Raw genomic sequence first — 22513 nt, 5'->3', positions numbered from 1 at the left:
TTTTCCTCTGCTCCTCAAATCTATAACAAGTTCCAACGCTGTTGTGCCTCCTGTGGATAGATGGTTCTGGGTGTGCCTGGGTGTTAAGTTACAGGTGGTGTGGTCCCAGCCTGGTGCTCTTCTAGGAAAGTAGAGATGCCTAACAGAGGGGAGAAGGACTCTGAGGTCCAGAGAGAAGAAATGACCCACCTAAGGTCAGCTAGCTCATGACCGAGCTGGGACATGAATCCAAATCTCATTACCCTTTGTGGACACTATATCCCATGGTGGGAAAGCTTTGTCCACTTGCCCTTTGGGACTTAGCGCTTTGGACAGTGCCTACTTTCGCAGGTGTCTGGCTGCCTTTGTATGAGTGTGTGTGTGTGTGTGTGTGTGTGTGTGTGTGTGAGCACACATGCACACAAGCATATGTGGTGATGGTGATGTGATGTGCTAATAGGAGGGTGTGGTTAATTTCTCCCTTTTTCCCCTCCTTCCTCATCTTTTGTCAAATCCATTCACACCTTTGCAAGACAGATGGGAAAAGAAACTTTTGGTGGGGGGATGGGCTTTAGAATGTGGCTCCTGGACATGGGGCCTGGGGTTTCCTGGAGTCCATGTGCCGCAGAGGCTTCTGGAGCATCTGTCTGGGGAGAGTGCGGACAAATGTCCTGAATACCCCCACCCGGGCTGGGACAGGGCGTCACATCATCTACAGCCTTCTCACTCACCAGTGCCATGTGCTAACAAGCTGTTGGCAGAATACTAGGGAAAGCCATATTCAAAACAACAGCAACAGAAATTACAAGCCACTCCACCAGGCCTGCGGACCCTCCGTGCATCTCATTAGCACCCCAGGGTTGGGGGAGGGGGCCTGGCAGCTTCCACCTCCTCCTGTAAACCAGTGCGGGCCAGCAGAGTGGGTGGACTGGGAGGTGCCCCCACTCCCTGCTTGCTTGTTTCTCTGTTCCCTCGTGTATCTTTACAACAAGCATCAGGTACCTAAATCCTATTGCGTAGGACGCATTTTGGTTTCCTATTCCTCAAACCAGTCGGTGTTTGAAAATCTCTTTCACATCTATGAACCACGTAAAAAGGTGGGTTGCCACAGAGTCATGGTGTCTTCAGGTGACCTCGGGGCTTAGCCGTGCTGGCTGGGAGTCAGGGCGCTCTCCACAGACTCCTCCACACCATAGTTAGGACCCTCTCGCCCCTAGAAGGTGAAACTAGACCAACACCTCAGCAATTTCTCCATTCCTCCCCACCTCTTATTTCCTCATTCCTTTGTGCTTGTTTCCCCAAGGTCCCAGCTTCTTTCTTTTCTAATTTTTGTAATGTTCTTTAATTTATTTTTGAGAGACAGAGAGAGACGGCGTGAGCAGGGGAGGGTTAGAGAGAGAGGGAGATACAGAATCTGAAGCAGGCTCCAGGCTCCGAGGTAGCTGTCAGCACAGAGCCTACATAGGGGCTCGAACCCACGAACCGTGAGAGCATGACCTGAACTGAAGTCGGACGCTTAACCGACTGAGCCACCCAGGGAGCTACCCAGGCCGCCCCACCCCCAAGTTCCCAGCTTCTGAATGAGCTCATCTGGGCCAGGAAGTCAGAGCAGGGGTGGGGACGTACTATGACTGAGGTCCTCGGACCTCTCAGAGGGTGCATGGGCAGGAGATAGCCCTTCCAGCCCTCAGTCCTAGGGGCAACTACCCTCTCACATGCCCCAGATTTTCCCACCCAGGTTGTTCTCTGCTAGCAGTAATAGACACATGGTCCTACTTGATTTGAGTCAAATTACTGTCACACATTGCTCTGTTCATAAAATAGGGACGGGGAAGGGAGGACTTTCACAGAGAGGGGCTGCCAGCGCACGGGAAAGACCTGGGGCTGGCTTCTCCCAAGGGCTCTTTCCCCCAGCACAGGCCAGTGGTGAGGCCAGCATTTCCGACTCGATACTGCGGCCTCCTCACCTAGGATGCAGGGCGAGCTGATCAATCAGCACGCTTGGTATGGCAAATACTTCACTGTTATAATGACCTTTTAGACCTAGGTTCCTGGAAACTATGAACCCACAGGCAATTGTCAAACTGCAAGGTGCTTCATTACCATTGCTAACCCAAGGTGGGGAAATCACAGTTCCCAAAGCTAATTCAAGCGGAGTGTGGGGCGCCTGGGTGGCTCAGACAGTTGAGCATCCGACTTCGACTCAGGTCATGATCTCACAGTTCATGGGTTCGAGCCCTGTGTCGGGCTCTGTGCTGACGGCTAGCTCAGAGCCTGGAGCCTGCCTTCAGATCCTGTGATTCCTTCTCTCTCTGACCCTCCCCTGCTCCCACTGCCTCTCTCTGTCTCTCAGAAATAAATTTAAAAAACATTAAAAAAAATAATAATAATTTAAGCGGAGTGGCGAGGGGGCCCACGGAGAGCTTGCAGCTCAGGGTTCCAGACCCTCCCCAGAGGCCCAGGCTGGCTGGAGAGAGTCATTCTGAACTCTCAATGCCTTTGAGGCACGTTCAAGGCTGTAGAGCTTCCAGATCCAGAGCCCTGGGGCATCTTTCCCGAGTCAGAGCCGCAGGACTCCCGTGCCTGGAACTGGGGGAGAGCAGAGGTCTCCCTGCTCCCTGCACCTGCTCAGGTGGGAGGAAGATAAGGGGCGGGGGTGAGGGGTGGCTCCGGACCCTCCTTCCTCCCGCTGTGGCTGCTCCTGTCCAATGAGGCACGAGGAAGCCAGCTCATGTTCGTCCATGGGAAGGCAAGTCTGTGAAAACCAAACACAAACGAAGAGCCAGGGACCTTCCCCATTTCTGTCTGACCATCCCCATCTCCAGGGCTTCATGGCCTGCGGGACCGGGGCAGGTTTGCCTGCTGGACCGGGGCAGGTTTGCCTGCGGGTGGGGCTCCAGAAAGCTCAGTGCAGCTGCTGACCAGCTCACAAAGCCACGGGGCTTTAGTGTTTTCTCCTGAGCACCTAGAGGAGAGGAGCCCGTACCTTCTCTGCATCCACCCCCACCGGCTGCTCTGTCTCCTGGCACCCTGCCGTCTTATTTCTGTTCTCCCCCGTGGCACCTGGGGAGGAGGGATGAGTAAATGGTTCTGTTCCACGGATGCCCGCGACACTTCCGTCAGAATTGGCTCCTTGAGCAAGGCTTTCCGCTGGGCGTGGCTTCTGTCTCCTCCCATCGGTTCACCCTAACCGGCAGAGTAAAGTAATGTAAGGCCAATCCAGACTTCTCCTTTGCTTCTATTAGGATACCAGCTTCATAAAGTCAGGGTGAGAATTTGTGCTCTGGGGTCTGAAGACACGGCTTTGAGCCATGGCTCTGGCACCCACTGGGCGTGGTTCTGAGCCATCACTTAACTCCAAGTGTCTGCCTCTCAGGGTGACTGTGGGAATCCACTGAAATAACGTGAGTTGTCATTGTAACAGTAGTGCTGCTGTGTGCAGGGCACGGTTCTGCTCAGACTTGAACTTGCTCCAGTGTGGAACAGGCAGGCCTGGTGACAAATGCAGGGGAGAGGCATAAGCCAGCCTGTGTGCCATTGAAGGAACACCCAGCCCCTACGTCCCTTCCCCCTGCCCCCCACTAAGCAAATGGATAACAGCATGTAGCATTAGCCAGGAGACAGATGTCGTCATGCAGAAGCGCCAGATCTCCTGGTAGCCAGGGACCAGGCCACGCTGGGAGGTACAATTGAATTTTCCTTTCCATCTGACGGTTCAGGACTGGATGTTACTTTCCAAATGAGAGCAGTTCTGGAAGGTCGTTGGGAACAGTGAGTTGTGATTATACTGGCACATTTTTAATTCTGTCTCATTACGGCTGCTGTTAAGGCTGCATTATAATAATTGCTTTAGTTCTGCTTTGGTATTTTCAAGCTTCTTTAATGTAGCTGTAATCTATGTGTATATTAAAGTAAGCAGAGCCAAAGAGCAGGGGCAGTGTTATTAGCCCAGCAAAAGGAACATTTGTGGAGGATGTAGAGCAGACAGGCAGGCGGAGAGAGGAACTATGGTGGCAGGACCTGGGGACAGCAGAGAGGGGAGCAGGGCAGGCGGGCCCCAGGCCCGACACACGCTCAGCTCCTGCTGTGTCTCCGAGCAAGCTGCCCAAAGTCTACCTGGAGGCGCTTGAAAGTTCTTAGGAGAAAATCCATTGCTGGCGAGGAGCCCCAGGGATGACTGACTGCCCGAGGGCTGGGGAGGAGTCTGGCTGCCGGAAGAGGCCTCCGTGGCAGCCCTTGGCAGAATGGCCACGTGGCCTCCAGAACAGGACAGCAGTCAGAGACACGGTATGCAGACAGTCCCCCTGTCCCGCGGGGGACACTCTGCTCTGGTCTTTCTTCTGTCATTCCCTGGTTGGTTTTGTTTCCTTTGAAATTTGCTTTGTTGGAACCATCCCCACTCTTGGCACAGCCCTTTACACACACCCTCTTGGCCGCTTGAGGGAGGCCTTCCTGTAACCCAAGACCACTGTGGCCTCTCTCTTTGATCCCTCAAAGGACAGTGGTGACAGTTTGGAGGACAGAGTGCCAAGTGCCCCTGCAAACCAGGCCGCTCACATAGCACTCCCTGGGTGTCATGTGCGTGCTTGGCGTTCTTCCGCCTGCAGACTCACAGTCCCCATGACAATCCCGTGAACTAAGTAATGCCATCACCCCTTTTTAAGAGCCAGAAGGGGCCAGAAAGGTCGAGAAATTTGCCCATGTAACCAGTGAGTGGCAGAGGCAGAATTTGAATTCAGTTTAGGGTGGGGCCCACCTTTTGTCTGGTGTTGCGCCCTTTAGCAAGGTCAGTGTGGACCTCATTGGAAGGCACTGTGGGGCCGAGGCCACAGGCAGGGCAAGGTGGCTGTGTGGCCGACATAGTTAAGGACACTTGGCGCGACGGGTGGCCTGAGCACCTGCTGAACCAAGTGTGTCTTCCTGGCCCTCGGCGCCCCTGTCCACCTCCCTGCCTGGCCTTGTAAGTCTGGGTGCTGCAGGGGGAGCGAGAATATGGAGGAGCTTATTCAAGCTATGTCCCTATGCCCCTGTTCCCCTACCTTTGGCCAGGACCACGGCCACACCCTGACATTTCCAGAAGGATTGCTGTTTATCCTTCTCAAATTGTTAAAGGCTTCCCAATGAAGAAGGTTTGCAAGACTTCTCAGGGCCTTTGGCCTATTCCTTCCTCTAGGAAAATCATCTTGGAGGCATATGCAGCTGAAATACGGCCTGTGTCAGATGCACAACTACTCATGGAAGCTCACAGTTAGCGAACCTGAGTCAAAGCAGGAATCTTTCCCGTATGGCTCTTTTTTTTTTTTTAATGTTTATTTACTTTTGAGAGACAGAGTATGAGCAGGGGAGGGGCAGAGAGAGAGAGAGAGAGAGAGAGAGAGAGAGAGAGGGAGACACAGAATCCAGAGCAGGCTCCAGGCTCTGAGCTGTCAGCACAGAGCCCGAGGTGGGGCTTGAACCCATGAGCTATGCGGTCACCTGAGCTGAAGTTGGATGTTTAACCAACTGAGCCACCCAGACCACCCCTGAACAGCTCTGATCTATGCTGAGCAGCTAGGCTCAAATGCCAAGGGGCTCAGGAGCTGCCTTTGGCCCACAGCAAACTGCTCCATTTCTGGAATAGTCCTAATCATGAAAAAGTTCTTCCTTACTTTGGATCACAGTCCTTCTGATATCTTCTACCAGTGAGTCCTAGTTTGATCTCCTGGAATTAGTCCATTCCCTTTATCACATGGTAGTATTTTGAATTTATGAAGGCAACTAGAAGTTTCTCCTGTCTTCTTATTTGACATCCTCACGTTCTCTTTTCTGTTACTTCTATTTAGATATTTTTCAATGAGAAGAGATATCAAAGGATATCTTTGTCTTCAGCACAAACTAGACCCATACAAACATTTCCTCTTCTTCCTGTCTTGTATTCCAGTCACAATTTGGGGGTAACTATGGATGCCACATATTGTGCTGAGAATCATGTGATACAAAGAAACTAAGATATATTTGTTCTTGGTTGTGTCAGAGCATCAGTGACGACTGCTAGGTACTAACTTGGGATAAACTACTTCCTTCTTCCTATGGGTATTTTTCATTGGTGTGGTGAGTGCACTTACACTTGTATGCAAACTGTGTCCTCTTTTGACTGTAAAAAGTACTATGAAACTGGCTGCCCCCAAGGCTTACTCAGTCCTGTTTGTCTCTCCCACACCACCTTCCCGGCCACCCAGCTGTCACTGTGTCTTTTATCTCCATTCTTGGCCCATCCAAGAACCCTCCCCAGTCATCCCATCCCGCTTTCCCACAGGAACATGACACTCTCCCCTAAAAAAACTGTCCTTAATTAGTTAACAAAATTTCCCTCCACGACACAACCTGCTCTCCCCCAGAAAAACCAGTGACAGATACGAACACCATTTGGTCTAATTAGTTCTGATATTTCACACAACATATTTGTGAGGTTTTTTGGAGGGAAGGGAGGAAGGCAGGGAGAATGCTTCTATTAAAAGAACAGCAGGGAGGTTTGCATGATGGGGGGCAGGGTTTGGGGTCTTCCTCTGGCACTGCAAACAGACCCTTTGTTAAATCAGGACCGTCTGGCCTGGAGACACTCTCAACTTCTGGAACCTCTATTCTTGTACCTCCATCTGCTTGCGGCGGGTGCCTCCCCAAGGATGACACCCATGTGTGTGCCTTATTCGGTGGCTTGTGAACTTCCTGCTTGAACGACCTTTTCTCCTCTGATGACAGAAGTCTGTGTAAGGTGAGGTAATGCAAGAGGAGCTTCAGCACTGGGACCTGGGAAGTCACGATGTGATGTTCTCTATCTGTCCTGCCCTTGGCTTGCTCTGTGACCTTGGGAAGACTCTTGAACTCTTGCAGTCCAAGGGCTGTGTGTTAGGGTGTGGTGGATCAGGAGAGAGGGAGTTAAGATTGTGTCTTGAGCTGCTAGAATAGATGTCTCTCGAGGTATGGAATATTGACAAGTATAGAGTGTATAAATTAGGAGTAACTCTTAACATAGAAAATCAATCTTGTATTTCTCTGTCACATTTGTTGTCATCTCAGCTACTGACAAGGTTTAAGAGCTAGGTTTACCAGAGTCCTAAGAGCCGAACATAAGTTTGGGATATTCCACAACATGGCTACAATCTCGCGAATCACACTAGAAGTCCAGGCCTTTCCCAAGTTCAGGTTTATCACAGCACCCCACCTAAAATAGATGTTTCATAATAGTAGGACCAGACGTGTGGCAGGATCCCGAGCCTCGAGGTGGTACCATGGAAAGAGCACTGGAAGGGGAGTCAGAACTCCTGGGTTTCCCTTCCTACTTCGTGTTGTGACCTTTGGCAATTCATTCACCTTCCTAGGCCCCTTTACTCGCCCCTAGAACCAGAGAGTTGAAGGACTGTCTCAAATTCCCTGAAGTTCTAATGTCCATGATCTCATGGCCAAGCCTGCAAACAGGACCGACAGTATTTTAATAACCATGGCACAGGGCCACACTTCCAGCCTGAGGGATCCCTGAGGGATTTCTGCAGACCTTCCTCACCAGGGGCTGCCTCTGTGCAGTTCTCAGGGGATCATGGCCCAGGCCTTCCTTGCTCCCCACACTGCTTCAGTTGTCACCCCCGGCCATATGGCTGGCTGCACATGTGCCCTGGTCCCTTTTATCCTGCCCTTGTCCCTTTGCATCTTTTGCTGTTGATCTGAGCATCGCCCTGCTGTGATCTCAACCTGTACTGGCTGGCTGTCCCACCAGCCTGGGAGACAGACCAACTGCCCTCTCATAGGAAAAGGTGAAATTACCCACTATCCCGGGTGATGCTTAAGAAGGCGGCATATGGGGGCGCCTGGGTGACTCAGTTGGTTGAGCATCTGACCCTTGATTTCTGCTCAGGTCATGATCCCAAGGTCTCGGGATCCAACCCTGAATTTCACTCTGGGTTGCATGTAGAGGCTGCTTGAGATTCTCTCTCCCTCTCCCTCTGCTCCTCCCCCATGCTTGTGCTTGCACATGTGCACTCTCTAAAATTAAAAAGAAGAAGGTGGTATGCTAAGTCAGCTTAGGAGTGAATCTCTGCTCTGCCATAAAAGTCCCCACCCTGGTATCTATCAGTCTCAGTTTCCTCTTTTGGAAAGTTGTGATAAGAACTAAACACACACACACACACACACACACGCACACACACACATACATTCGTGCGCATGCACACACACACGCATGCACACACACAACACAACATGTAAAGTACTTAGCACAGTGTCTGGCTTCTGTAAACACTCAGTGAATAAATGTTCTGATCACCAGCCCTTACGTGTGTGGGTTTTGCTCATACCAAGCAATTCTTCGACACTGTTGGGTATCCAACGGTTCGACTCAGTTCTGACAGTACCTGGAGACAGAGTCAGATCCCTCAGGGAAAGGTCTCAGTCCCCCAGGACTGAGATGTTGATCAAAGGTCCAGCTTGTCACCTGTGCTTCTGACCCCCAGTTCCCAAGACTCCTTCCTTGGGTTTGATTAATTTGCTAGAACAGCTCCTGGAACTCGTAACATTTTTATTTATGAGATTACTGGTTTATTATGAAAGGATATATAACTCAGCGACAGCAAGGCAGAAGGGATCCATGGGGCAGGGTGTGTGGAAGGGGCTCAGGGCTCCATGCCCTCCCCAGACACGCCCCTCTCCCCAGGTCTCCATGTGGTCAACAGCCTAGAAGCTCTCCAGACCCCTCCTTTTGGCTTTTTTTTTTTAATTAATAGGTTTTTGCCAAGTTGGTTTCCATATAACACCCAGTGCTCTTCCCCACAAGTGCCCCCCTCCATGACCATCGCCCCCCTTCCCCTTTCCTCCTCCCTCTTCAGCCCTCAGTTTATTTTCAGTATTCAAGAGTCTCTCATGATTTGCCTCCTTCCCTCTCTCTAACTTTCTTTTTATGGAGACTTCATTACTTAGGCATGATCGATTAAATCATTGAACTCAGTCTTCATCCCCTCAGCCCTCCCTGGACCAGGAAGGGTGGGGGTAGGACTGAAAGTTCGAGGGCTTTTGTCACATGGTTGGTTCCCTTGGCAACCAGCTGCCATCCTTTGGTTATCTAGAGGCTTTCCAAAAGTCACCTCATTAACATAACAAAAGGCATCCTGATCTCTCTCAGCACTTAGGAAATTCCAAGGATTTTAGGAGCTCTGTGCCAAAGGCAGTGTATGAAGACCAACTATATATTACTTATTTTGTCACAACATCACAGTCAGTTGTTATGTGGATGTTGTTATTTGTGATCAATCCTTCTGACACTTTCCCTCCAATCAGAAGCTTTCTCTGCCAACCTGCTTTAATGATAATTGTTTTGTTTTTGAGGAACTAGAAATATGGCATTTCATCACATCCTTCCAAGAGTTCTGAGTCCTTTCAGAAATAGACCAGAGGTCAGATAAAAATTTTTTAAAAGTCAGCCTCATTGTTGGTAAAGCTGGACTAAGGAAAGAAAATAGGACCCCAAAAGACCCCTCTCCAAATATTTCCCCCACTTCTAGACCAGGAGCTGCTCTTGGAGGAGGCCGGTGGGCAAGGGTAAAGATACTGCATGGGTTAGAGTCGAGGTCGAAGTGCATGCCATTTTTAACACAGGAGCTTTGCTGGATACAGAACACCAGCTCCCTGGGGTTTGAAGCTGGCTAATCTGATCATAGATAATTCTTTCAGAGAGGGAGAGGCTGACTCTATGGGCAGAATGGAATGGGCAAGGGTGCAAATTCCTAATTCCAGGGGTAAGACAGGAAGCCAGGGACAAGGAGAGTGTGGTCCCTATTAAGAATTTGCTGGTTTCTCGGGGTGCCTGGGTGGTTCAGTCACTAGAGGATTCCACTCTTGATTTCCACTCAGGTCATGATCCCAGGGTGGGGGGATTGAGTCCTACATTGGGCTCTGTGCTGAGCATGGAGCCTTCTTAAGATTGGTTTTCTCTTTCTGCCCTTCTCCCCAGCTCATGCACTCTCGCACGCACGCTCTCTCTCTCTCTCAAAAATAAAAAAAAATAATTATGGGGATGCCTGGTTGGTTTATTCAGTTGAGCGACGGACTTTGGCTCAGGTCATGATTTCACAGTTTGTAGGTCCAAGCTCTGCATCTCTGCTGTCAGAGGAGAGCCTGCTTCAGACCGTGGTCCCCTTCTCTCTGCCCCTCCCCTACTCTCATGTGCACTCTCTCTGTCTGTCTCTCAAAAAGAAAAAAAACGTTAAAAAAAATTTCCTTGTTTCTGGACCCCACAGCTACTGCACTGGTGTGAAGCCACCAGAAACCCTTATAAACTGACTCTTACACAAGCTTTCCAGAAGTTACTTCAGAACATCCTATATGTCTTCCCATAACACATTCTGTTTCGTATCTCCTTTTATTATGAAAGAAACAGAAGGTTATTGTGACAAATTAGAACACGAAAGAAATATATGCCAGGTGACGGTCCCCTGCACTGTCATCAATGTCCCATGTCTCTCCTCCAACCAAAAGCCCATTAACAAGTTTTGTGTCCACAGAATATTTTTTAAACAGTTGGTATAAGCAAGATTTACCAACCAAGGGTTCTGCTGATGTCAGTGCGATGCAGACAAGCCATTTCCTGGTCCCTGGACTGTCTGCCCGGGTTGGGCAGCGCACACCTGCTTCGCTCCCGTTCTCCCAGCAAGTCCCAGGGTCTGTGCACCTCTACGTGTTTCCTTCCTGCCGTGTCAGGAATGCTTGGTTTAGGCTGGATTTCTGTAGCTCCGGGTTACCGACTCACTTCTAAAACACAGCTGCTTCTGGGGCATCCTTTTAAAGCTGAAGATGGTCTTTAAGCTATGATCATAGCCCCATATCAGCCTACTGTGAAAATTTGTAGAAGCTCCAAGACTCAGGGTTCTATCACTGTGGTGAACAGTCTTTCTCTGTCCCCAGCCACTCCACCCCTGTTCATCCTGCCTGTGCTCCGCTGCCTGAAGGGGTTTGGAATCCTCCTGCTGCTCCCTGCCCCCACCTGTCCCTCCCCTTTCACCTTTGCCATGTCCCTTGGTTTGAACGTAGACCCCTGAAAATGGCAGCCTCCTTACTCAAGCCCCTTTGGTCTCCCATTTGGGTCTCTTGTGCCCAGCCTCCCTCCCTGTTCCTTTTTCCCTCTTCCCTGTCTCCACGACAGAGATTGGGCTCTACCCTGTGCCCCAGCCTCCTGACCAACTTAGTTGTTTTCCCAGGGCCTACCCCTAGCTTCTGGGACTCTCTCACATCAGCCCCACCAACTGGCCAGAATGTCTCCCTGATGCAAACACCATCAGTCCACGAGAGTGTTAAGTTGTGCCCTGCCTGCCTCCCCACTCAGATCAGCTTCGGCCACATTGACACAAGGCTAGGAAGGCCTAGATCTGTCCCCATGGCTCCTAGCCCCGGACCTTGCCCTCTGCCCACTCCTGGCCACAGAGCGCTGGGCTATAGGCTGCCCCACAGTGGACAGCCCACCTTTATCGCCTGGCTTTCCCCCGCCCTGCTGTCATTGGCCCTGGCTTCCCCCTTTCTCCCGGAAGGAGTCCCTCATATACTGTGCAATCGAGGCCGTGTCATTGGTGACATGTTCAGCTGTCACTGCTATCTCCCAAGAGATGTTAACTGTCACTCAAATATCGAGCAGTCCTGCTACTTTGCAGCCCTATTTGGCAATTTATTTATTGTTACTAATACACTGTCAGAAAAATATTGATGTCCCTTTAAATATGTGATTTTAACAGGCTTTCTCGAGGGAGGCTCTTGTTTGGGGGGGGGCACATCTTCTCCCTAAGGGACACAACCCTAATTTTATCTTGAAATGGAATACGAAAATAAGATGCATGTCTTAGGAACTCATTTCACAGGCGACACATGACAGGAACCAAGGCAAATGAGGACATCACGTCAGTCATTGTACGTGTGGTTACAGGGTCCCCTTCAGTCACCCCCAGTTTTACCTGCAGGGAAGTTCTTGCCTGAGAACCATTCCTGCCTTTTGTTTCAGGGCTCAGTTTTCTTGGTTCGCCTCAGACTCTCTGATTTCACCTACGACTTCTCTGGCACTGACCATGTTCCAGCCCTTGCGAGTGGGAATGTGTTAAATCCTTAGATAGCCTTATAAGGCCAGTGCTGTTATTCTGCCCATTTTACAGATAGGAGAATTGAGGCAGAGAGAGGTTAATGAAATTGCTCAAGGCTTCACATGAAGTGAAGTGGCAGAGTAAGAATCAGAACCCAGGCCTCCTCAGGCCAGAATTTGCGTGATGGCCGCTTGCCCCAGCTGCCTCCCAGACATGGGGATCACACCTTTGCTGTGAACTATCTACTCTTGGTCTCAGGGCCTTGGGAGATTCCAGGCTCTCTCTCGCTCCGCAGGAAATTGCATGTGTCAGGACTGGACACACAACATCTTTGCCGCCCACCTGACATGTGGGAGTATTTTCTCTTCTGGCATCCATTTCCTTTACCTCGAAGGATGAATTCAACAGCTGAGTCGATTCTGTGAAAATGCAGCCTTTGATTTGTCCTCAGATGAACTTGTAGCGAAAAACCAGCATCACGCCAGTCCATTTGGACGCCGCACACTGTTTCCAGTTGCGGTCAAGGACCATCAGCCGGTGTTTTCTCCATCTTGGGCTCAGGTCCAGGCAGCCGTCACAACAGCCCATCTCCCCAACCTGGCATCTAGTGACATTCCTGCCCTTCTCCTTCAGGCACTGGGAACTGCTTGTCCAGTGCCTCCAGTCTGCGTCCTTGCTCCTCAATGTGGTGGTGCCTGCAGACGATGTATTCTGAAAAGGGAAAGCGAGGTGGTAGAGCAGGATGCTGGGATGAGAACGTTTTGCATTCTAGCAAATGCTCCGGCTGCTTGTGACTTAGTGTCATGGGTTGTGCCTTGGGCGTCAGGGAAGATGCCTACTAGTGATTTGGGGCTCCCTTGCTTTTGTAAACTTGGCCTTGGGGGTGCAGCAGGGTGTGTGTGGGGGGTGCTGGGAATTAGGAGAACAGAGTTCTAGTACTAGCCTGGGTTTCTCACCTGGGTAACAAAAAGCTCCACTCAGACCTTCTCTTGGCCTATCTGGTTCTGGATCTGAGGGTCACACATAACAGAGGGTCAGTGGTTTGTTGGGGAGGCCAGGAAGGCCCCAATTCCTGATCAGTTTGCTAAATCTAGGCACTGCCTCAGAGGCAAGAAGAGAGGTACAGGTAGAGGATTAAAGTTAGAATTAGCGTTTCAGGTGGGCAGCCTCGGCATTTGCTAGCAGAGCTCCTGATGAAATGCAACCATGTGAATGATATTTCTGCGCTCTCCTCCTGCCATCTTCCACTCCCTGGATACCTGCTCCCCAACTTTCGAGGACCTTCTTAGTCACTTCTTTCTCTAACCACAAGTGTGGTGGTTTGATCATGGCTCAAAGGATGGAGGGGGAGGGTCCTGATGGGTGATGGAGGTGACAGGGTCCCCCGCCTAGCTCATAGGCATTTAATTAAAAGTCACTCGTTGAATTGGAAGTGGCAGATGAGCATACCCCCAGACCCAGCCCAGAGGGACTGGGGTAGAGGGAACCTCTGGGCTTCCTCTTTGGGAAGAATAGTAACCACAGAGCTGGCGGGGGCCTCACCGGGCCTTCCAATGTGAACCCCAGTGATCTGGGACAGAGCATGGACAAGAGTCCTCCCAAACACCAGGGTCTATCCCTTCCCATTTCTCCTCTTCTACCCCCCCACCAACTCCCCTCCCCTGACTGGGCCACTGTCAGGCTCCCTGGCCGTGATGGATTTTTCAGGCTTCGTTTAGTGACATAACCATCCCAGTAAAACATACAAATGGCCCAACCGTGGATCCTAACGTGCAGTAAACGGTTTTTCACCTCATATCATTTTTTATGGGAAGAAATTGGCTTTGTGCTTCCCCTGCAGTGCCACCCCCTTGCAGGTGGATGAGGCTGGGGGCAACGCAGCCTTTATTCCATCTGCTGGGCCGCCAACTCCCTTCTGAGCTCTGCTCATTCATGGGGGCAGGGAGGGGGTTAGCTTTGATTGACTGACCCATGTGATACTCATTTCTTACAAGAGACTTACTCTGCTGTCCCTACAGGGAGACGGGGGTGGGCAGAGGTGGCAGGGGTGGACCGAGAGTCCAAGCTTCCTGATTGGATTCAGTTCTCTGTTCTGGTTGTTTTCACCACCTTCTGTAGTAATCCTTTCTTCCTGCAGGCTTCGTCCCTGGCTCCGTGCCCTCTGTTCTTTCCTTGGGTTTTCCTGGGTTCTCTCACCCATGAAATGGGTGCCTCGGTGCTTCTCTCTTCTGCCGTGTGGCCACACTGGATCAGATCTCTGAGATCTCTAGTTAAGGAGATGAAATAACCTCTGAACTGGTGAGGGGACTCTCCTAACTCCAGGAGGGAGGGTTCTGTGGTGCTAAACTCAGGCTCTTCCAGTGTGACCTCAGCTGCTGGACCCTGGCCAGGTCAGTTAACTTACATCTCTGGGCTGACAACTCCTCGGAATCGTCCTCCTTCTGCCCCTGAGCCCAGTCCTGCCCAGGCTCCACCAGGGGCTTCATTTCCTCCACTCCATTCTGAACTGGTGCGTCTCCTAAGACTCCAGCTTGAGCCATCTGCTCTTTTCTGTGAGCCTTCACAGTGGACACTTCTCGGTGCACATGCAAGGTGCAAGTGGTCTGGGGGAGGGCGGGCTACCTGCTGAAAGTGAGTTGGGTGGTGACGCAGGGTCCCGTCCACAGCTGTGGAGTCGCCTGCTCTCTTAGGCAGCAAATTCTTTGCCTCTCCTCCCGGCTGCCTTCCTGCCAGCCGCCTTCCGTGTGCCCAGGAAGGCATGGCGTGCGGGGCCGGGATGCTACAGCAACCTGCATCCTCATCCCGCTACTACGTCTGGCTCTGCCTCCGTGGCAAAATGGCAGCTGGTCCCTGACGCTGCACTGAAGGCGTCGCTGGGGGAACGCGTCTCTGCTGATGCGTCTCCCAGTCTGTGGATGAAGCTACCTCCACGGTGGCCTGGATTTCTGCTGGGGGCTGACCACCCACCTCTCCACCTGGCCAGCAGTGGGGCAGGAATTACCGCATGGCCTTGGGAAGGAGGACAGAGGGCAAGAGAGCTCGGTGGAGGGCGTCCGGTCACCTGGGACGCTGAGATGGATCCCATCCCGGAGCACTTATTTCCAGCCACATAGAGACCCGCCAACAAGTGCTTGGGGAGCGCGGCCAGGATGGAGGGGGCCTGGGCACCGCAAGCAGTGCTCAGGGACTGTGAAGTTTGGCCCGCAGGGGAGGTGGTGGCTGTTGACCAGATCTGAAGGTGTTCCATTTGGAAAAGCAGCTAGCCAGCCCCAAGTTGTTGCACAGGGCAAGACTGGGGCAGATGTGGCTCAGGGTCAGAAGGGAGTGTCCTCCTAGCATTTGGCCCTCCCCACGGTCATACAGGTGGCTTTGTTCCTTCTGCTAAGATGGATCACATGGTGGCCTGACACCAGCTGTCAACAAGGTTGGAGGACTCTCACCTTGGGACTGTAGCTCAGCAAGATGATACCTTCAATTCTCTCCCACTTTCAGGAGCCTTGGGTTCTAGCCAGTTCTTCTCCAAAGAGGAAACTGGAACCCAGAACCAGAGACCCCAGGAGTTCAGATAACCTCTAGAAGGCGAGACTCCTCAACCTGCACTGCCTTCAGGCCCACAATCTCTGGGACCCCAGAAAACCAAAGCTAGGTGCACTCCCCATTTCCCTGGAGACTCAGTCACCTACTGGCTGCTTGCTCTTCAGGGGACAATCCAATTGGAGACTTGGAGTCTAAACCCAGAACACAGGAGTGGAGATACAGAAGCTCTTTGAGGGTCTTCCTGGGATTTGGAAGTTAAGGTAGGTACCCCCCACCTCCTCACTCCATGCAACACCCCATTCTTCCTGCCTTTGCAACTGAGGCCCAGCTTCCCTCTCTACCCACCCCTCTGAGGACAGCACCAAAATGTCTGTGAGGTTCAAAGGGGGCGGAGGGCCACTAACCCTTCGATTTAGGAGACAGCACAGCAGTGAAAACAAATCTATTTAGAAGCCTCCAGCAGATTTTAGACACCTTGATTAATCATAACTTGCTACACATTATTTCCCTATAAACAAACTACAATGTTACTCATATAAACAGCTTTATCTTGACAGCTGCAAAATGTCAGGATTTAATGTAGAATGAGCAGAGATACACCATATGTTACCACTCCAGGCCTGGAACACACTAATTCACAGCATATTGCCTCATACCGAAGAGGTGATTACCAAAGAGGGGCTAGGCTTTTGCCTTGCCATGACTGTACACGCTGCCTCCAAGTCCCCAGTGCCTTTCTCTTTGGCTGAGCTGGAATGGCTGAGGTGCAATACGGAGGAAGGTTCTTGGGCTTGCCAGCAGTGAGCAAATGGCAACTCGGGGCATGTGGCTGTGGCTGTGTTGTGTTTTTTAAAATTGTCCTCAAGTAAATACAGGGGTCCCACACTGGGAAACCCGTGGTTCCCGTACAGTAGGAAGGGGACACGCTGCTGAGGAAGGTCGCTGCTGCCCTTGTGGGAATCGCAAAGCTTACAAAAGATAGCAAACAAACAGAACCCCCTACAGGAACAAACAATTAGGAAACAAGTTAAATGCAAGAGGAAACCGAACTTAATGTTCATGAAAATAAAGTTTATAAAGAGACTCTTTTCCTAGGGGGAGTTTTATCCCAAAGAGAGAGAGATAGAGAGAGGGAATGTTCCCTAAGAGGCTGCACTCCACTAGAAAACCCACAGGGCATATTTTCATGGAGAGAATGGTTTTGCATTTGTCCTCTTTGCGTTCTTTATCTCCCCTCCGGTACCTCTCCTCTACCCCAGCATGGCATAAATCATACACAGAGAGCACCCAATCTGGCCCGCTGCTTCTTTTTATAAATACAGCTTTTCTGGAACCCAGCCACACCTATTTGTACATATACGGTCTGTCCCCTCAACGCTATAGCAGCAGCGTTGAGTAGATGCAACAGAGAACATATGGCCCACAAGGCTGGAAATATTTACTATCTGGCCCTCTCTGGAGAACGTGTGCTGACCCTCTGCTCTAAACTATCTATACGTGTGTTTATGTTACTCCACAGCCTAAACACTTAAGGCATGCCCTCAATTAATTTTGGGCCACCCAAGAGTCCATCCCCTCCTTTTGGCTCTAGAACTCCGATTTTCTGTGGGAGAAAGTACCTCTCACAGTGCCTGGTGTTTAGTGGGACTGCCAACCAAGGGGCGGGCATGTGGCTACAGGTTGGTATTGGACTTTCTCCCTGCGACTGTGCCTTGCCAGTGGACTGGGTACAGCTGATTTGTCCTGTTGGTAGCTCCCTAAGTCTCTGGAGTCCCAGAGATGCCCTGGATTCAGTCTGTCTCCTAGACTTCTGGTTGGGTTTCAGGTGCGTGAGCCACCTTTATCCTTCCACATGGGTTTTCTTTCTTTAAAAAATTTTTTTAAATGTTTATTTATTTTTGAGAGCAAGAGAAAGAGAAAGAGAAAGAGGGAGACACATAATCTGAAGCAGGCTCCAGGCTCTGAGCTGTCAGATCTCACGAACTGTGAGATCATGACCTGAGCTGAAGTTGGTCGCTTGGCCGACTGAGTCACCCAAGTGCTTCCAACGTGGGTTTTCTTGCTTAAGTGAGAGCTGGTTTCTCTTGCTTATGACTTGAATGGTTGCCAACAGCCACCCAGTGGCCCCTTGCCATTGGTGGGTGAGGTCTAGAGTAAGAGGAACTGTAGAGACACCCCGTAACTTGGTCCTGGCTCACCTTGAGAGCCTCCCCCTCCCCCACTTCTCTCTTAAGTTCCACTGCTCATAGTCCGTGGATGTGCCCCATCCTCCGGCTACTCTGTTACGATGACCAGTTGACAGAGGTGTCTCCCCCACCCTGCTGTGAGCTCCTTGGTGGGCAGAGAATGGTCTCATTTATCTGTCTCCCCAGAAGCATAACCAGATTCTTGAATGTTAGAAGAATGAACTCCTGTTTTCACCATTGGTGCTGTATTTGGCTATTAAGTTACAATCTTGATCTTATGGCAAGAGTTCCCCAAACCTACTCAGCACCAAGTAACTCTTTCTGCTTTCACGCTGACTTTATTCCCTGGTCCCATTACTGTCCTCTTAGGACTGATCCATTCAAGCCCTGCATTTGTACCTGACTCCTGGGATGGGCTTCTTGTTTCTCCACTCTCAGGCGTTATTTTTCTGCCCTCAGTCTCTGAAGTCCTGTCTTGCTCTTCTTTGTGCTGTTGTGGCTGACAGTTCTGCATCAGGTCCTTGGAGCTCATGGCTAGAGCTCTGCTATCTAGACCAGACAGGATGACCTCTATCCTCTGAAGCCTTGAGGGAGGCATGGACCTTCCAGATGCTTCCCGCCCTGCTGGATTGCCTTTCCTGGCCTTCACACCTGCATCTGGATCCTGATAATCCTGGTCTGGCTCATCTGTTGCTGACCTCTTGCCAGGTACCCTCTGACAGGAGGGTGGAATTGCCTCAGTGGCACAGAGAGCCAGGGCAGAGCATGTGCTAAATACCTCCGTGGCATTTTTGCTGAAAAGGGAGTCTTTAATTCTTTCTCCTTGTGAAGAGTAAACTAGTCCTTGGGGAGCACATGGCTGGCAAGGTTTAGCAGGACAGTTAATGCTCAAACCCCAGGGCTTCTGGCACAGCTCCTTTCTCCTGGGCCAGGGCATGGGGCCATCTTGGAGTCTGGAACTCTTAGTGCCCCAGGTCCACCCAGAAGAGATAAGCATTGTGATGCTTTGCAAGCTTCTTGGGGAAGGAGATAAATCACTCTCTGACATACTTCTTCCTTGCTGTCTTTCATGGTGGGCCACTTTCATGGTGGGCCAGAACTTTCTGAGTGCAAGATCCTGTCTGGATGTCAGAATCTTAAACATTAATTCTAGTAATTCTCTCTCTCTAATGTTCTTATGCCAAAAGGGCTCCGGGGATGTGCAAAACATCCTATATCCCAGTCCTCCTGCCTGGGGTCAGGAAGGGTACTTGGTTTCTCTCCAGTTGGTGCAGTCATCCAAAGAAGCAGATTGTCCCACATCCAGCCCTGCAGATTCAAACACAGGAGCCTAATTATGCCCAAAGAAGGCATAATTTGCAAGAGGAAGGCTCCTTCTGGGCTTCTGAACTCACTTCGGAAGGGGATTGGCAGATGCTGGTCCCTGCTGCCAGGAACTCCTCTGGGAGCTATGAAGTCAAAGACAGATGTGGTTAGTGAGAAGTGAGTTTGGTGTACAGGATGACCAAACATCTAAAGTGTCCAGGACAGGCTGGCTCTGTCACACAGGCTGCTTGATAGTTTCCACAAACCTTCAGAGTGTCCCTCAAGTGCTGGAATTTCTGGCTTACAAACTGTATCTCAAAGACTGTCTTTCAATGCATAAAATTTTGCCTGACCACATGCCATGTATTTGACTTGGAGTCTCATCCTTGAAAGACAGCAAAGGGCAGCTGGGCATCAGCTTTCTCCCTTCTCCTCTGGCCCCAGCTGGCCCAGGACCGGGGCCAGCTCACTTACCTTGTGAGGCCGCCATGATGGGATTAGAAAGTGGAGCCAATGACTTACATGCTGGCTCCAGTCTAGCTCTTGGTTCCCAGCTCTGACCTCCTGGCAGAACCGATGCACAGGCTGCCTTTTCTGTCACTGGCCTTTTCTCCTATTTTAAGAACTTGAGTCTAGAGCTCAAAAGACTCTGGACACCTAAAGTAGAAATGTCTGCATTCAATCCTTACCAAGCAAAGTGGCTTCCCCTTCATGATGCTTTAACACAGATTTGGATTTCAAGAGAGTAATTCCATCATTACCATCAGTACCCAGCAATCAGATTAATGTGTTTCTCCACACTTGTAGTGCGTGTATGTATATGCATGTGGGGGTGTGTGTATGTGTGCATATGTGTGTACATGTGTGTGTGTGTGTGTGTGTGTGTGTGTGGGTGTGTGTGTGGAAGAGGGAAGAAAATGAGTTTCAAAACAATATTCTGGGATTCTGATTACTTGTTGTCGAGTACTAACTTGAACATTCTCTGCTTTGAGTTCATACACAATTGATTGCAGTCTAAATCAGCCCGGGGGGTGGGTGGGAAGCGAGACTAGGTAATAGCTGGGAGTTTTGCATTTGCTTTAAAGGCTTTTATGGATCTCAGTCACCTCATGGTTAGCAGTGCTGATGGAGGTGAACAATAGCACGGGTATTCCAAAGCCAACGGATAACCTTGAAATCATTACCATCTGTTTTTGAAATGTACCATTTGATCATTCGTAGGAGCTGATTTGCCTTCCTAATCATGCTCTTCTTGGACTAAAGTTAAAACCAACATTTCTTTCCAATGAAAAATAAAACCAGCTCTTAATACAGCACCGAATCCGCTGCATGTGACGCAAATACCTGGGGGGGAAACGCACTGGAGAGAAAAAGGGCTAAAAGAAAAAGAAGAAGGTGGAGGAGGAGGAGCCTCTCTTTGCCTCTGATTTTTCTTGCCATATCTAGTGAGGGAATGCAAAGTGGGGTCAATTCTCAGAACCTAAGCCCACTGCACATTTCCTGCTCGGGGGACAGGTCTGCTCTCCCACATGTAACTTCCAACTCCCTGATTCCAGCTTGATGCAGCGTCACGTGCAAGGGGGGTGGCCTCACCCGTTTGCCCAGTTCAGATAAGCAATAATTGTACATTGTATGAAATTCAAAATACACAATGCAGTGACAACTCGGTCTCCCTCCCACTGCGTCCCCCCATCCCTTCTCTCCAGAGGTAGCCCCATCACCCCTGCAGTGCTTACTGCCTAATGTGCCTAAGGTGTCTCTTCTGGACTCAGCTGCTCAAAACGGCCCTCCTCATGCTCACTTGAGCCTTGGTGCTGCTGCTCATTCCCTTGGCATCTAAACAACAGCTTTGAGGAAACCTGTCCTCTTGGGTCTTGATGACAGAGAAAGGTCATGTTCTTCCTATGCTTTGAGCATTCCCCAGACACTACTCACCACTCCAGAGCCATCCACATCCCTGTTCTTTCCCCTCTTGATGTTTTCTAGTTCATACTAAAGGACTCGGGACGCCCTTTCCTGGTCTGTGTTGCCTCTGGTCTCTTGATGGGGTAGCATCTCACAGTCTTATCTTGATCTTCTTGTCTAAGCCCATTTAATCCTGGACCCTGGCTTCCCTGCCATAGTGATGATCTTCTCCCTCTCCTGTCTCTGCTGAATTGTCCTCCTTCCTCCATGCAGGGTCCAGTCATTTCCTCTTCCCCCCTCTCTCCATCCTTCACTCTCATCCCTGTTACAAAAGCGACTCTCGAGTCTGTGACTCTACACCTGACCCTTTCACTCAACTCCAGACTTGATTCCCATCTCTCTGCTGGAGAGTCCACCATGATGGAATCCTGACCATGGCTGCAATCCAAGTCAGTGTCCTTCCTCTGATACCGTCCCCTTCTCTAACCTTTAGTGTTTTTGAAAATAGTTCCATAATTCTCCCAGGCACCCTTAACTCTTCCAGACATCTCCCTCATCCCCAAGACTGGTCAATTCTCTCTTGATATTCTTTTTTTTGCTGTACCATCCTTTTACTTCGATTCATACAACTGCCATTTCATGTTCAAACCTTTCTGACCCAGCACCTGGATGATGTTCAGTAAACTTTGAACTGATTCTCCGTCAGCTCTCTTTCTCCCCAATCTACTTGACATACCATCTTCAGGATAAATAACGTCCCAAAATATGACTTTATCATGTGATTCTCCTACAGAGTGTTTTTCTTTTAAGTCTATATAAGCTGTTATGAAGCAGGCAAGTTGTTGTAGATTCATACTTCTCCCTTTTCCCTGGTTTAAACTACCCAAAAGAAATACTAGGATATACTTTTCTTGAGAATTATATTGCTGACGGAACACAACTTTTTAGTCTCACTTCCAAGTCCATCTCAAACGGTCCCCAATTTGTGTTTTCCATTTTATCTTCTCAGTTCTTTTGGTTTTGTCTGGAGGCATTATGGTGCAGTGACTGAGTCAAAGGGCTCTGGACTCATTTAGCATAAGCGTGCATTCCAGACCCGCCAGACACCTACTGTGTCACTTCAGAGACATTTTTAAAAACACTTCTAAGCTTTAACTTGCACACCTTTCATTAATTATGGTAACCGTGCATCTCTGTTATAAATCATTCTGTGGGTCACTTAACCTATATAAAATGTTTAGCATTGCCTGGCACATAATAGTGTCATATAAATTTTCATTGTTGTTTTATCTTCCCAAGTCTGAGCCTTATGCTTAAGACAAACTGACGGACCCACTACCTCTTCAATAATGCTTTGTGCATTTCCTTCTCTTTGGCTTTGTTCACAGTTCTTGATCCATGTAAAATCCTATCCATTATTTATTATTTATTTATTTAATGTTTATTCAATTTTTGAGAGACAGAGACAGAGAGAGGGCAAGAGGGGGTGGGGCAGAGGGCAAGGGAGACACAGAA

General features: G+C 50.0%; 1 long non-coding RNA gene across 1 annotated transcript in view; it reads left to right on the top strand.

The window, feature by feature from the left end:
- The window catches only part of LOC115278757, a 219107-nt gene that overhangs the window by 163240 nt on the left and 33354 nt on the right, over positions 1-22513 (top strand). Inside the window, exon 4 of the long non-coding RNA XR_003903083.1 lies at positions 15767-15862. This is a non-coding gene — a long non-coding RNA (uncharacterized LOC115278757). The remainder of the gene's footprint in view (positions 1-15766; positions 15863-22513) is intronic.

The sequence above is a fragment of the Suricata suricatta genome, chromosome 2, assembly GCF_006229205.1.
Source record: "Suricata suricatta isolate VVHF042 chromosome 2, meerkat_22Aug2017_6uvM2_HiC, whole genome shotgun sequence".
Lineage (NCBI taxonomy): Eukaryota > Metazoa > Chordata > Mammalia > Carnivora > Herpestidae > Suricata > Suricata suricatta.
The sequence above is the reverse complement of the archived record's forward strand: the minus strand, read 5'-3'. Positions and strand labels throughout refer to the sequence as shown.